Source organism: Crocodylus porosus, unplaced genomic scaffold (genome assembly GCF_001723895.1).
Source record: "Crocodylus porosus isolate Cpor-Errol unplaced genomic scaffold, CroPor_comp1, whole genome shotgun sequence".
NCBI classification, from domain to species: domain Eukaryota; kingdom Metazoa; phylum Chordata; order Crocodylia; family Crocodylidae; genus Crocodylus; species Crocodylus porosus.
In genome coordinates this window covers 4,818,242-4,833,175 of record NW_017728947.1, presented here as the reverse complement: position 1 = coordinate 4,833,175, position 14,934 = coordinate 4,818,242, and the positions used below count along the sequence as shown (strand labels likewise).

Genomic DNA, 14,934 nt, shown 5'->3' with positions numbered 1-14,934 from the left:
AACCTCTCCTTGACTTACTGCTCACAAACAGGGAGGAATCGGTTGAGAGTATGAAAGTGGAAGGTAACTTGGGTGATGATGGGTGTGTCTACGTGTGTGCTTTAAGGTGTAGCAGCCTATTTTACTGCACATTAGAGCATCATGGCAAAAAAGTGTGCTAATATGGTACGGTGCAGTAAAATTAGGCTACTGCACATTAAGTGTCCCTAAAAAAGCATGTGCTTTTGCTACTGCATATTAGGGCAGCCTAATGCACTTTTAGTCAGTTAGTGTGTAATTGCCAAACCATGTGATAGCATCCTCAGTGGCTATGTGTAGTTCCTGTAGTCCACCACTGAACTTAGACAATCCAGCTACAGAGTAAAACACACACCATGTCACATATTGTTGATGACTGTCCACTGACTAAGACAGCTACAGTCTGGATTGTCACAGACCCCAGTGGTGGAAGTTGGCTGCACACAGACCTTGCCCTGTCTGGAACCTATTCAGCAAGGCCCACTGACAGCATGGCAGGTTGAAGCCAGGTGGGCAGACTATAGGATCTGTGATAAGGAACTTGTTTAGTGGTAATGTCAACCTCCATTCCTCACACCAGGGGGTCTCTGGTGTGTGCTGCTCGTGTGGCAGTTGGACTACCATGTCTGTGAGGGAGAGAAAAAGCCAGTGGGCTCCTTGGCTCCCATCCGGGGCAGAGGGCCAGTGACCCCAGGCCCGCAGCCCCAAGAAGACAGGCAGAAACCCCCCTTACCCAGGTGTGCAGGGAAGGGAGGGGCCGACACTTCCTCCGCTGGCATAAAAGAGAGCCCGGTGCCAACAAGCAGGAGCAAAGTGGAACCGGAAGAAGGATGTGGAGGTGATGAAGCAGGCCGGCATACGCTGCAGAGGATGAGAGCAACGCTGAGTGCCGGTAGGAACTTTTGGAAAAGGGCTAAGCCCCAGCCAGGGTTTCGAGGCCAAACAGCGGGCCCCGGAGTGGTATAGGACTGTTGATTTACTGGCAGGGAGAGGAGAGAACCTGGCTGGAGCTGGGTACCATAAAGACTTTATTAGAAGGGCCTGATTTGAATCAGGGTACCATAGCTCCTGTTATAGGGGCACAGCTCACAGTGAGCTTTAACAGAAGGAGGGAGAACGCGACCAAGCCCTCCCAAGGGACTCTTTGACCCACAGAGGGCAAGTTATTATTGGAGAATGAGTGCAGTTCAGCGGGAGCAGCCGATCTGACCAGGCAAAGCCCCTTGGTCCTAGTGCTTGTGTTGATTTTTATCTTTCTTTTGTGGACTACTCGGGCGACGTACGGACACGTGGCTGAACCAGGCTGGCGGCCACCATCCTGGTGGAACAGGAGAGGGTGTAGGGGCAGCAAAGCCCTCAGAAACTCGGGACCCACGGGATGCAGAGGAGACTCATAATTGGACGGCACGTGTCAGACATATGAACCAACTCCATTAACATCAAAGTCGTGGCAGGCGAGACAGGCGCGTGCGATACATCCAATCGAAGGTGAGGATACACTTGGCGACCGGTAGGCGGCCCCAACACGGGCAGCTGGCATTGGCTTGACCAGACAGTGTCTTGATAATAGATGTGTAGCAGATGGATTTAAGAGATCATCATACAATAGCAAGCTTGGATTGGCATAGAACTTCTCCAGTAGCTTGCTAGTTGCAACTTCCCATCAGATACGAGGGGGAACAATGTTGCTCAGGACTGGGAGCCGTGGTAGAGGGGTCAATCAAAGAGTTCCCGAGATGATGCACATCAATGAGTTTGATGTGTAATGACTGGCTCCAGACTGTTGTGCAGTACTCTGCCACAGAATGCGAGATGGCAAGAGCTGACATCCTTAGGGTTGAGGCTTTTGTGCCCATCATGACCCGGCTAGCTTGTTAAGGAGGTTGTTGCATGTCTTAACTTTCACTGCTGTCTTTTTTCCAGTGTTCATGGTAGTTCAACGTCTGGTCTGGCATCATGCCCAGGTAGACAGGTTGTGCTTTGTGCCTCAGCCTCTGGCCATTTGGGCAGCACTGGCATTGTGTAGGTGGAAAACACTGGAAATTGTCTTCCTGACACTCGGCTGAAGGTACCAAGCCTTGCAGTAGTCTGCCAGTTTTGTGACATCACTGTTCAGACTATGTCCTAGGTCAGAAAAAGTCTGGGCCTAGGATCCAACCAGGAATACAGTCGGCAATAGACCATTGTTCACATTGTGCCAACCATTAGTACCTGGTCTACACCAGGGAAACTAATGATTCTGCTGGCAAACTGAATCTGAGATCTTTCAAAGGAATCCCGGTGTTACTGCCACTGAATATCCAGATATTGTGCAATCTTATGGCATTCATGCCATTGGGTCTACCCTCTAAATCTTACAACTTAATGTCAAGGATCTGTCAGCTACCAAGTGAAGCCGAATCAATGCACATTTAGTTAGTACCTCACACTAGAGGTACTGAATTTAACGTGCAATAGCAAAAGCACATTAATGAATGTGTAGATGCTCCCGGTGACCACAAAATGATAAGAGTTCAAGATCCTAATGGGAGGAAAAAAGGAGCGCAGAAGAATAAAGACACTGTATTTCAGAAAAGCAGACCAACTCAGGGGAGTGCTGGGCAGAACCCCCTGGTAGGCAAATCTGAGGGGAAATGTTGTTCAGGAGAGTTGGCTATACTTAAAGGAGCCTGTATTAAGGGCACAGGAGTACAATATCCTGGCGCAATGAAAGATTGAGAAGTGCGACAGGAAGCCAGCCTGACTAGACAGCTCTCTCTTCAATGAGTTGAAACTCAAAAAGGAATCTTACAAAATGTGGAAGCTTAGTCACAGTACTACGGAAGAGTATAAAGGTATCCCACAGACATGGAAGGAGAAAATTACAAAGAACAAGGCATGATTTAAGATGGAACTGGCAAGGGACATAAAGGGCAATAAAAAAGAAATTTTACAGGTACGTCAAGAGCAAAAGGAAGACTAAGGAAACCATAGGTCCCTTATGGAATTCAGAAGGCAGACTAGCTACTGATGATGCAGAGGGAGCTGAAGTATTTAATGCCTTCTTTACTTCAGTCTTCACAAGTATGGTCAGCTACTAGATGACAAACAGTTACACAGCAAGATAGGGAAGGAGACAAGCAGCCTAAAGTACAATAGGAAAACAGGTTAGGGATTTCTTAGGCAAGCTAAATGCTTCCAAGTTGGCAGGGCCAGACAGGATGCAGCCAAGGGTACTGAAGGAATTGGCTGAGGTAATTACAGAGCCTTTGATTATTGTCTTGGAGGACTCGTGGTGGGCTGGTTAAGTATTGGATAACTGGAAGATAAAATCTAATGTCTATTTGTAAGAAAGAGAAGAAGGATCTGGGGAATTAAATACCAGTCAGTCTGACCCCAATACCTGGAAAGATAATTGATCTGGTCCTTAATCTATCATCAAGCCCTTTGAGAAGAATAAGATGAACAAGACTAGCTAGCATGGAATCACTAAGAGCATGCCATGCCTGACCAGCTTGATTTCCTTCTATAACAAAGTGACTGGCTCTGTGGATGGGGGGCGGGGAAAGCAATGGATGAAATATACTTTGAATTTAGCAAGGCTTTAGATACTTTCTCTCACAAAATTCTCATTAACAAGCTAAAGAAATACAGGCTAGACAAAACTATGGTAAGGTGGGTACATAACTGGTTGGATTATTATGCTCAAAATGTAGTCATCAATAGCTCAACATATAGTTGGGAGGAGGTATCTTGTGAGGTTCCCCAGGGGTTCATCTTGGGTCTGGTATTATTTAAAATCTTTATTAATGATTTGGAGAGTGAGACTGAGTGAATGCTCTGCAAATCTGTGGCTGACATCAAGCCGGGTGGAGTTGCAGACACTCTGGAAGGTAAAGCTAGGATCAGAATGACCTGGAGAGACTGAAGAAATCAACCAGATTAAAGAAGGACAAGTTAAAACAGACCTTATGATTGGGCTGAGAGCCATGGGACTCTTCAGCCTGGAAAAGCACAGGCTCAGGGGTGATCTGATGGCCACCTGTAAGTTTATCAGGGGTGTTCGCCAGGTTCTGAGGGAGCGTCTGTTCACCAGAGCACCATGAGGGATGACAAGGTCAAACCCCACCACAACTGATTCAGGCTGGACATAAGGAAGAACTTCTTTACTGTCCGAGCCCTCAAGGGTTGGAATAGACTGCTGCTGGAGGTTATTAGAGCACCCACTTTGAACACCTTCAAGACACATTTGGATGCTTATCTTGTTGGGATCCTATGATCCCTGCTGACTTCCTGTCCCTGGGGCAGGGGGCTGAACTCGATGATCCTTCAGGGTCCCTTCCAACCCGAATGTCTATTAAAGTCTATGAAATCTATGAAGTGCAAAGTCCTGCGCTTGGCATGAAAAAATTGCATCCACAAGTACAGACTCTGGAATCACTGGCTAGCCTGCAGTATTGCAGAGAAGGCCCTGGGGGTTGCAGTACATCATAAGCTGAATATGAGCCAACCGTGTGCTCTTCTTGCAAAAAGTGCTAACAGTATACTGGGTTGTATTGACAGGACTGTCACTGTCAAAACAAGAGAAGTGATTTTTCTACTGTATTCGGCACTGGCAAGGCCTCACCTGGTGTATTGTGTCCAGTTGTGGGCCTCACACTTTAAGAAAGATGTGGATAGGTTGGAAAGAGTCCAGTGGCATGTGACAAAAATTATTAGAGACTGAGAAATATGACTTATGAGGAACAGCTGAAAAAGCTAGGGTTATTTAGTCTGGAGAAGAGAAGACTGAGGGGGAAAGGGATTGATAGCTGTAAATCGCCCTTCAGGTATCTGAAGATTAGGAGGATGTAGGTAGGCTATCCTCTGTGGCTATAGGAGACAGACCTTGGAGCAATTGCCTCGAGCTGCAGCAGGGGATATTTAGGTTGACAAACTGACTATGAGAGTGGTCAGGCAGTGGAACAGACTACCTAGAGAAGCTGTGGATTTTCCATCCCTGGAATTTGTCAAGAGCAGGTACGACAGATACTTGGCTAGGATGTTTTAAGCAGGACTGATCCTGCCTTGAGCAGGACCTGGACTAGATAACTTCATGAGATGTCTTACACCCCCAACTTTCCTATGATTTTATGACCCTGAAGACCAAGTAGTTAATCATGTGCACACGTAAAACCTGGCATTAGCCAGCTGAAGGGAATCCCATCACATGTTTGAGATGGTAATGCCATGTTCCATGCCTGAGAAATAAAAGAGAAGCCAGGTACAGTTGTTTGCTGAGGAGAGAAGGAAGAACCCAAGTTATGGTATCCCACCCAGCTCCCACCTGGGAGGAGTACTTTTCAAATAATCTCTGAAGATTGCATCAAATGATGAGTCATCAAGGAGACTTGGTCAATATAAAGGTACAAGGATGAGACTGAAAACAGTTGGAAGAAGGCTTGGACATGGCAGAATAAGGATGGAAGAGGTACTGGTAGCTTCAGATAGACTGGTGTGGCAAAAAGGAACTTCAGGTGACTTAGATAACAGTCAAGCACTGACTTGCTACATCTGAGAGCACAGTGTTCAACAAGGAACCATATCATTCTAGGTGTAGGGTAGGTTTGCAGCAGAAACATAACTAAGTAAAGTTTGTGCACTGGACAAAAACCTACCTGAGAACATGGGTGAGGAGGGGTGTCCCTGGCTGCTGCTGCTGTGATGCAATCTGCCTGCCCCAGCTATTGCTACAGCAGCAGCACCTAAACTCAGCTACTGCTACTATAGCCGTGGTGTGGGGCTTTTGCTGTGGCCAGAGCATACAGTTTAAGGAGACTGCCATTCTGCTGCCCCTCTAAGTCTGTGCTCAGGACTGATACCCCATTCTCCCACCCTTGCTATGCTATTGTTTTGTAGCAACTTGAAGATGTAGGGTGCTAGTTGCTATCAGGAGCATCTTGGAGCTTTGTTCTGGGAGGTAAACTTATAAAGGTCAGTGAAACCATCATAAAGGCCTTCCAGGAACAGTAATGGGATTAGCAAACACAGAAATCCCAACAGGAGAATTCACCTGTTTGGTACAGCTAGTAAAAGATTTTCCTTGAAACTATTTTTCCTGGAAAATAGTCCAGTGAAATGAAAAGTTTCCCCAAAAGCTTCTGCTTTCCTGGAAATAAATAAATAAATAAAGAGAGAGAGAGAGAGAGAGAGAGAGAGAGAGAGAGAGAGAGAGAGAGAGAGAGAGAGAGAGAATCTATATATCTATATCTATCTATATGTATCTATTTCCTACTGAGAAGCTCAAAACCCTGTAGACTCAAATATTTTCCTTAGTTTTCATCTGAGAACCAAAAAAACCCCTGGTTTCTAATGAAAAGACAGAATTTTCCCCTTCAAGCATTGATACAAATACTCATTTTGTCATTTTTATTAACATTTTCCATAGAGGAAAATAAAAGGAATTCTGATGAGCGCTACTTGGCAAAAACTCTTCAATAAATTGGTCAAGCGAGAAAGCAAAGACTCCAGCCTACATGGCAGAATAGCTAGTCCTTGAAAGGCTGATAGAGATCTGGCTGGCTGAAGTCTCAGTGTGGTTAAGGGAACATAAACTAAAGACAGGATGCAGGCAACCAGTTCAACCAATCCGATGGAGGATTATATGGTGCCAAGGCAATGACTGGAAAGACCCCTATAAGTTTATCGACATATAAATGCTTACACAGAAAGTTGACCACCAGAGAATTTACCAGATGGGGAACTAAATGCTAGGTACATACCATAACACAACACTGCTCCCCGGGAATAAGGCAGAGAGAGGTGGTCTAATCTGTAAACATTTCCTTAGTGACACTTACCTTGCATCCAAAGAGGCAGATACAGTATTTAACGTAAACAGAATGGTTCAAATAAAGCAACTGGGGAAAGACTGAATATCAAAAAAATAAAAAATAAATAAATAAAAGGAGCAGACTACAGAGATCAGGAATGGCAGTTCAGCCACCAAAGCAGGTACTGGATGGTGTTGTTAGCCTGAAGAAATGTGGTCTGGAGAAACTCAAAGCCAGATGTTTGGCATGGTGGCCATAAATCCCTAAAATATGGTATGACATTCCTCATTGCCACAGAAAGAGAAGAAATGAAAAATTCTCGGAGGGAAAAGATTGGGGAAGGAGAAAAAAAGGAAACAATGGGATTTCTGAACTTCTGAATAAATGGAAAGCAACAGTGAAAATAGTAGATAGAGTGCTTCATTAATGAGGGAATTTTTGATGCATTGTCTTAGCAGAAGCTATTCAGATTAAAGGCCTACTGTAGACTAGGGAGAGAAGGAAGAGCTGGAGAAGTTAAGAGGCAATGGTTCCTCACTAAGGCATGAACAATTGCTGGCACACATCAGCATTAAAACAGAGGTCCCCTCAGAGCTCTGACTCAAACACTACAGCAGTTCAATTGGCTTGTGCATTAGAACATGGCAAGTTACTACACGGCATGTGACTTCTATCAGAAAGTAGACGCCATAGCCCAATGCTTCTCACGAGTGTCCCCGAAAAACTCTCCTCTGTACCGAGGGCCTCCTCAACTAATGAAGCTCTGAGAGCTCTACGTAAGCTCCTCTCATTGAGACATCCCTAGAGTACAAAACACTACATCCATTCCATTTTTTCCTTCCTAGGGCCAACAGAAATCCAAAGGAAGTAGAGCATCATTTATAGTATCCCTGAGGCTGCTCCAACCTGCTCTGGGAGAATGGGCAGTCTGATACATTTTCACTGACTCCAGGAACCACAAAGGCAACTTAGGGGAGGGTTGTGGGTAGAGAGAGTACGAGAATTAGATCTCCGTAAAAATCAGTTGCCATGACAATTTGGCGGACACTTGCCTATCAAATATACATTGCCGAAGGTTTGTGGTGCAACCAAAAAGTGTATTTATTTACAAAAAGTGTCCACAGAAATACTAAGGGTGATGAGTCCCAAGTATAAACAAGCATACACAGTACAAAAACTATGCAGAAAAGTAATGTAACAAGAAAATAAACAGTCAAACTAAGTCAAGGACCAATGTGGTTTCATGGAAATTGCATGAAACCACAGCCAATGGTTTTTCAGAGCTGGCCTTCGCTGAGTCTAATCAAGCTGCTATGTCACAAAACATGGCTGGGCTACTTCAGAGGTGTTAGGACTGTTTGAATCTTGGTGGTTTTGCCCTGCTTGAGTTTATGCGAAGAATTTTTTGGGCTTCAGTCATCCCCATGGGTCAGCTTCCTGGCACCAACTGACTTAGAAAAAACAAAGTAAAGTATAGATGATCCCAAACCTGTATCTGAGTGCAGAGTCAAGTTTGCAGCACAGAACTGGGTAAAGGAGTGAATCCAAACATGGGATCAAAATGCAGCAATGTTTGGGGCAAGAAAACCAATAATTTTAGGTATTGACCATCCAATGTTATCTATTAGGATATTAACAACATAACTCATTGAGTGCGGTTACTATCTACAGAGCACCATCCTGCAAACAGCTTATTTAAAATGCAAAACAGAAATAGTAGGATGAGACGAAGGCACAGGCAGAGGACACAGAGGGGAGGAGAAATATGACAATAATAAACGCATGCAGCAATTTGTGACCATAAGGCACTAATCTTACATGAGAACTCAGGAAATGCTAGACTGGATCAGACTGGTCAAGAGCCAGGATGGTCAGCTGCTTCAGAGGAAAGTGCAAAAAACCTCTCAGGAAGTTACAGGATAACTTAATCTCAGGGAAAATTACCCCTTGACTTCACAAGTGGTTTGTCTCGTGTCTTGAGGCACAAAGGGTTAGAACCTTGCTGGTGCTCCTGAATGCGTGAACCATTATTAAGTGTACACACCAATCAGTTAAATAAAAATATGATCCCTCTTGCCCTGCAATATACAGATTTCCAGAGAGGTGGAACAAAATCTTGAGGGGTCACCCCAAGTGGACGGCATACCCTGCAGCCTGTGGTTGTAGCTGCACCTTGCCATGAACAGCAATGTGCCCCTCACTTTTCAGTGGTCCCCAGCAAGAGTCAGGCCTGGGGAATCAATCCTTGTGCCCTCTTATATCAATGCCCCTGTCATTCTTTGCTTTTCATCTGAAACTTGAATTAAATATGAACTCGTTAGGGGTTTAAAAGCATTGAATAAGTTAAGAAGAACTCTACCCAGTAGAGCTGTAACTTACACTTTTATATCCAGCTTGCCCATCATTAAAATAAATGAGGAGCATTTAAGGACAGTAGTTTGCTTCATCGTGTTGCTAAAAGGCTTGATGAGTTAGGGGAAACAATTAAGGTTTGGCTTCATGGCTTTGGGATTTAATTTTATTCCCTTTGGCAGTGAAAGTTTCCTTGCCTTGCCTGTTTAAATCAACTTAAAAGATCACTGTCTCTCACATAACAATGCTGAATCCAACCTTTGCTCTGGTTACAGACATGCACCTGGATAGGTACCTATACATAGAGAGGGTGCCATCTGCTGAACTGTCTTATGCTTCACAAGATTGAAAGATAATTCTGTGCTTCCTTTTGCATCAAAGAAAGGGTGGGGGAAGAGTGCAGGGGGGGACAGTGCTGAGGCAGCCAATATAACCAGGATGGAGCCAGTTTCATGGTTCATTGCAAAAATGTATAAATAGCCACTTACATCCTAAAATAGATCTCCAAAGTAGGCCAGCTGAGCCAAGGCCCAGATCCTCAAAGGTACTTAGGCACTTAACTCTGAACACTGAACACTGAAACCACTACACTTGAGGATCTGAGTCCAAGTGCACAGATGTGAGTACAGAATGCCAATTTGGGCAAAGATTTAAGCAACCTGGACCTCAGCTCAACCCTCGTACTGAATATGCACCTCTTTAAAAGCTTAGATCTAGGGCTGCTCAACTTCCAGCCTACAAGCCACCGCAGCCCCTCTCCACAAATCTGTTGGGAACCCTGCAGGCTGTGGCCCTGCGATATATCAGATGTACAGGGTGGCACAGGGCCTGATCCCAGCCAGGAAGGAGTGATGCAGGCCCTTGGGGTCTGATCCCAGCACGAGGGGTGGAACAAGGCCCAATCTGGCTGGCAGACCAGCCTCACATCATTCATTTGGCCTGCAGGGCCAAAACTTCGAGCACTATTGGTCCAAAGCATGCTCAGACTCTAAAAAAGGCTCTGTAACTTTCAGCCTACACCCCTGTATGACTTCCCAAAATGTTTCAAGGCACAGGGGATTTTCAATGAATCTGGCAGCTTGCTGGGCATGATAGAGTCTTCAAATCTCATGGTCTATGCAGGAAGGTGTCTGATGGGAAGACTGTAGCCATACTGGGCCCTAGATCTATGCAAGTATAGATCTTGCATATGGAATATTAACACAGATTAGAGATGCTCACTGTGACCATGACAGGGGTCAAAAGAAGGGGACAATCTAGAGGGGAGCAAAGCATGAGGACTCACTAGCACCACAGTAATGCTACCAATGAGCTGAGACAGAGTAGGGGAGGAACTGGATCATAGGTGTAAGTACAGAGGGAGAAATGAGTTAATACAGTAGGTGGAGGATGGAATAGACTTCACTGGAGCTGGTGAGAACCTTATTTCTTCAAAATACACTGCTTAGTGAAAACTAGAATGAGCTACAGAAATGTGTCAGCTTCACCAAAATTTTCATCTGACGTTTTTTCCTTGGAGGGAAGAGGAGAGATTGAGAGAGATGCTGACTGTAGCCTGGATACTGACTAGGGATAGTGGAGGACCAGATTCAAGCCCCTTTTCTTCCAGATTGAGTGACTGGGGATGACAATCTCTATTCAAAATCGGGCAGAGCAAAGACTTGAACCTTAGCCCTTCCCAATCAGTGACATAATCATCAGGCAGAGAGACGGGTACATATACCTTTCCTTCTTCCCATGTCAAAAAGCTCTGGTTTGGATCTAAAACCAGATGTTTTGGCACACCTTCCATTCTCATGAACCTGTTTGAAAGGTCTTGTGATACTCAGGTTTAGAGTTTCTAGTTTGCCCGTCACTGCACAACATTCATGGTACAGTGTGGTCTTCAAAGAGTAAACACCAATGCTGTTCTCAGGTGCTGGCCCCTTGATGCAGTGACATGTGAGGGTGGCTGAATTCTACCACAGGAAGAAGAACAAGGGCTGACACTAAGCTTAAGTCCCCTGCAATACTGTAGGCAAGGGTTGGCCAAAACTGTGGTCTGTGAGCCATTGGTGGTCTGTGGAGAGCCACGTGGTCTAATAGTTGTCAGTAGAGCTGGCGGAAAATTTTCTGATGGAAGGTTTTTCCCATCAGGAAGCATTGCTTTGTTGAAAGCAGAACATCTCACAGAAATGTATAGATTTCAACAACTCTTCAGAAACACAGGCTGGTTGCAAAACCTTAGCAAACTACCCGGTTTCCTGCCAGATCACCCACCCAGATCCTTGGCAGCCTGCCTCAGACTCAAGAGCTCATAGCTCCTAGTCTGTAGCTCTAAGGGTCTGTACCCCTAAGGCTGCCCTGCCACGTTGGCTAACCCAGCCTGAGGAACTGAAGGCTTCCAAACTACCATGCACAGCTCCAACAGCCTGCTGGGGTATACATATATGTACAGCACATTAGCAGCCCCAAACATTAAATCCTAATGACTCATGCCCCTTAAAATCATGATTTTAGCTTAAGAATCACATGATATAATAATAACAACAAAAACAACAATGTGCAGACATTTGTATTTGTTTTGGGGGTTTGGAGTGTTTAATGTTTTCTAGATTTTCTCTACAGCCAAGAGGGCTAGAAACAGTAATTTTTTAAACTAAAGTTAATAACCTTATTTCAGGACCTGGAGCTTTAAACAGGACATTAAATAGTTGAATATGAAACAAAATTGTAAGTTGACAGCATTGTGTGTGTGCATGCGTATGTGTGCACATGCACATGCACTCAGATGTGCATCCTGAATATGATGTGGATGTACAGTAAAATCCCTGTCATCCGCTACAAGTGGGGAATGCAGAGTGCCGGGTATCTAAAAATGCTGGTTCCTGAGGCCAGCGGCTTCTGGCCAAACGTGGAGTGGGCAGGCGGGAGGGGGAGGAGGGTGCAAGGTGGTGGGTGGTGGCTGCTGTTGCCATGTGCAAGCTTCTTCTCCCCTGCGTCTGGCCGGCTGGCCAGAAATTACAGTTAATAGTGTGGATTTTACTACATATGGGAACCAGTTTTCTTGCCCCACAAGAATTTTCATGAGTTTGACAATTTTCATCCCAAATCAGGACAGACAATTCAAACTTCTAAAAATGTTCATGAAACAAAAAATCACGAATTAAAAATTACTTCATGTCAAACTAATTATGTTTTTACCTTTATATATTAACTTGCTTGCTATACATTAACTTAAACATCCCATGCCAGAAAAATGGAAAAAGTTTTCAGGTTGTAAATGTTACAATGGAATAGTTAAAAATAGTTTTTCTGATATTATTTTGAAAAGGGCCGATTGTACATGCATACATCATGGAAACACTCACAAAGAACATGCAAATAGAGGGAGAATACACGGAAGTGTTAAATTGCCTACAGATGGGAATAGAAGGACACTAGAACCTCAATTATTCATATCTAGATGATCTGCAACCTGCTTAATTTGCAGTGGGTTGCCACATTGGCCAGGTACAGACAATCAAAAAGCCTGAGACTGAATCATTTCAGTCTTTCCAGATTAGTCTGCACTAATTGAACCGATAAGCAAGTGAACAGACATTCCCTTTTGATTCTGGAAATGCAGCCACATGCCTGCAGTGGCTCAGGCCAGAAGGCGGCAAGCACTAGAGCAGTGGTGGGCAATTACTTTGGCTGGAGGGCCACTTAATGAGTTTTGGTGAGCTGTCAAGGGCTGCAAGGGTAACTGCCTTGGCCCCAGTCACCATCTTGGAACTGGAAGTCCTGCCCCTAATCCCTGACCTTTGCCACTAGAAGTCCCTCGTCTTGCCCCCAGTCGTACTCCTTTTGGGAAGGGGGTTTCCCATCTTGGAACTGTTAAAAAAACAAACTGCATACTAAAAAGCAAACATCTACAATAATATAATTTAATTTAATTTAAAAAAAAAAATTTGTTCTGATTTGTGTATGCTTGGATAGTGTACATATAGGTGATTGCATAATAGCTCAGAATGAAGTCTTATTCGTGTATGTTGTTGGGGGGAGGTCCCAGTGAGCCCCAAGACTCCACGTGGCCGGGCCACCGGCTCTATCACATGGGGCTCACATGCAGCCAGGCTCCATAGCACATTCCCCATGACCTGTGCATGGCAGTGAGTGGGGCCAGGCCACCGGCTTCATCACTCAGGGCTCCCCCCAGAGGCACATGGCTCAGGCGGAGAACCTAGGAACTGCATGCAAGCCCAGGGAGTCCTGCGCAATGGAGCCAGGCAGACCCCATGCCCCCACCAACCTGGGCTCCATGCTCCTGCCACCCTGCCCTGGATCCCCACCAGCACTGGTCCTGGCCCCCAGGGTACCAGTGCATGCCCATGGTCCTACCCAGATGCTGCTGTGCCCCCATCCACTGCCACCTGTCCCCTGCTGTTTCCCTACCCTCTTGACCTCCTGCCCACTGCTGCTCCCCACTCCTCCCACCCACCTACTGCTGCCGCTGCCACTGCCACTTCCCCCCGCCTTCAGCCCTTCCACCTGCCACCACTTCCCTATCTATGGGACCAGGATCTGGGCCATCCTGTGGGTGAGGCTGGGAGTACAGTGTGTGCAGGGCTTGGTCACATGTGAACACAACAGGGGCAGCCAGGCCTGGCCAGATACACTGAATTGGTAGGAACCCACCTGCAGGCTGGATGACAATGCCTGGTGGGCCGGATTCAGCCTGTGGGTTGTATTGTGCCCACCCCTGCACTAGAGCACACCTCCCTGCTCAGCTGGAGCAGACAGCTTGGGCCAAGGTTAGTCTACCAACCCTGTGAGGGGAGGTTTGTGGAGGATGCGCAAAGCATCCTGGGATGCTAGGGGACTGTGAGTTAACTTGAATCTGGAGTGGATCTGGGACAGAAGTTCAATAACCCAGTTTAACTTAAGTCAGCTAAGTCTGATGCTACATCTGTCCAGGTTCATCTCAAACCAGTTTTGGGCATTTTCAAAGTGGTTTATGCGCACTGAATTTCTGTTTTGTTACAGATTTGAACCCGTTTCTGATCAATTATACCAGTTTGTGTGTAATTTCTGTACCTTATCATTAAGGACAAGTCACTCAGATGTTTGCTGTGGTTTTTACTTCAAGAGGCACCATTTCTGATCAGCTGAAGTTCCTCAGTTGTCCTGCATAGTTGACTGGAGAAGCAGTAGCCTTTGAAATAAAAGCTGCAGAAAACAGCTGGAGTGCCTCAGAGGTCTCATGAAGCTATTTGCTATGGTTCTGGATACTTCTGATTAATTCACAACCTCCCTGGCTTCACAGGGGATTAGGAACCTACTCCTGTAAAGTATCCAAGTTCTACTGCACTCATAACAGACTCTGTCAAGTAAAATTTGGTCACACTGAGCAAGTACGAGAATGATTTTTTTGGCACCACTGTTGTAGGAGAAACACCAAATCAGGAACTCGACTCCTGGCAGACTGGACCCAAACACCTGGTCACTACTTATAATCCCTTCTACAGGTCTGTGGTGCCACTACAGGTGTAATGACACTTTCTTTCAAAAAAAAGAAATCAGACAAATTTCTTGGCCATATGGCTATCGGTGTGAGGCAACAGACAAACACCCTGAAACAGCAGCTCTTAGAAACGCAAGAAGTATTGTTGTATAAATCAACAGCTTTTTAAACCAAAAAAGGGCCATTAGGATCATCCAGGCTAAACAGGATCCTGTAAAAAGAAATGGCAAAACCTCTGAACTCCTGAATGTGCTCAGTTCCCAGAGAAATCAATAGGGTGGACAACAT

At 45.4% G+C, this 14,934-nt stretch overlaps 1 long non-coding RNA gene across 1 annotated transcript; it reads left to right on the top strand.

Annotated features, from left to right (window-relative positions):
- The first annotated feature begins 411 nt into the window (after positions 1-411).
- LOC109321638 lies at positions 412-13,490 on the top strand. The gene is made up of 3 exons (XR_002104119.1): positions 412-608; positions 664-666; positions 13,478-13,490. It is a non-coding gene; the product is annotated as an uncharacterized LOC109321638 (long non-coding RNA).
- Positions 13,491-14,934: the final 1,444 nt, after the last annotated feature.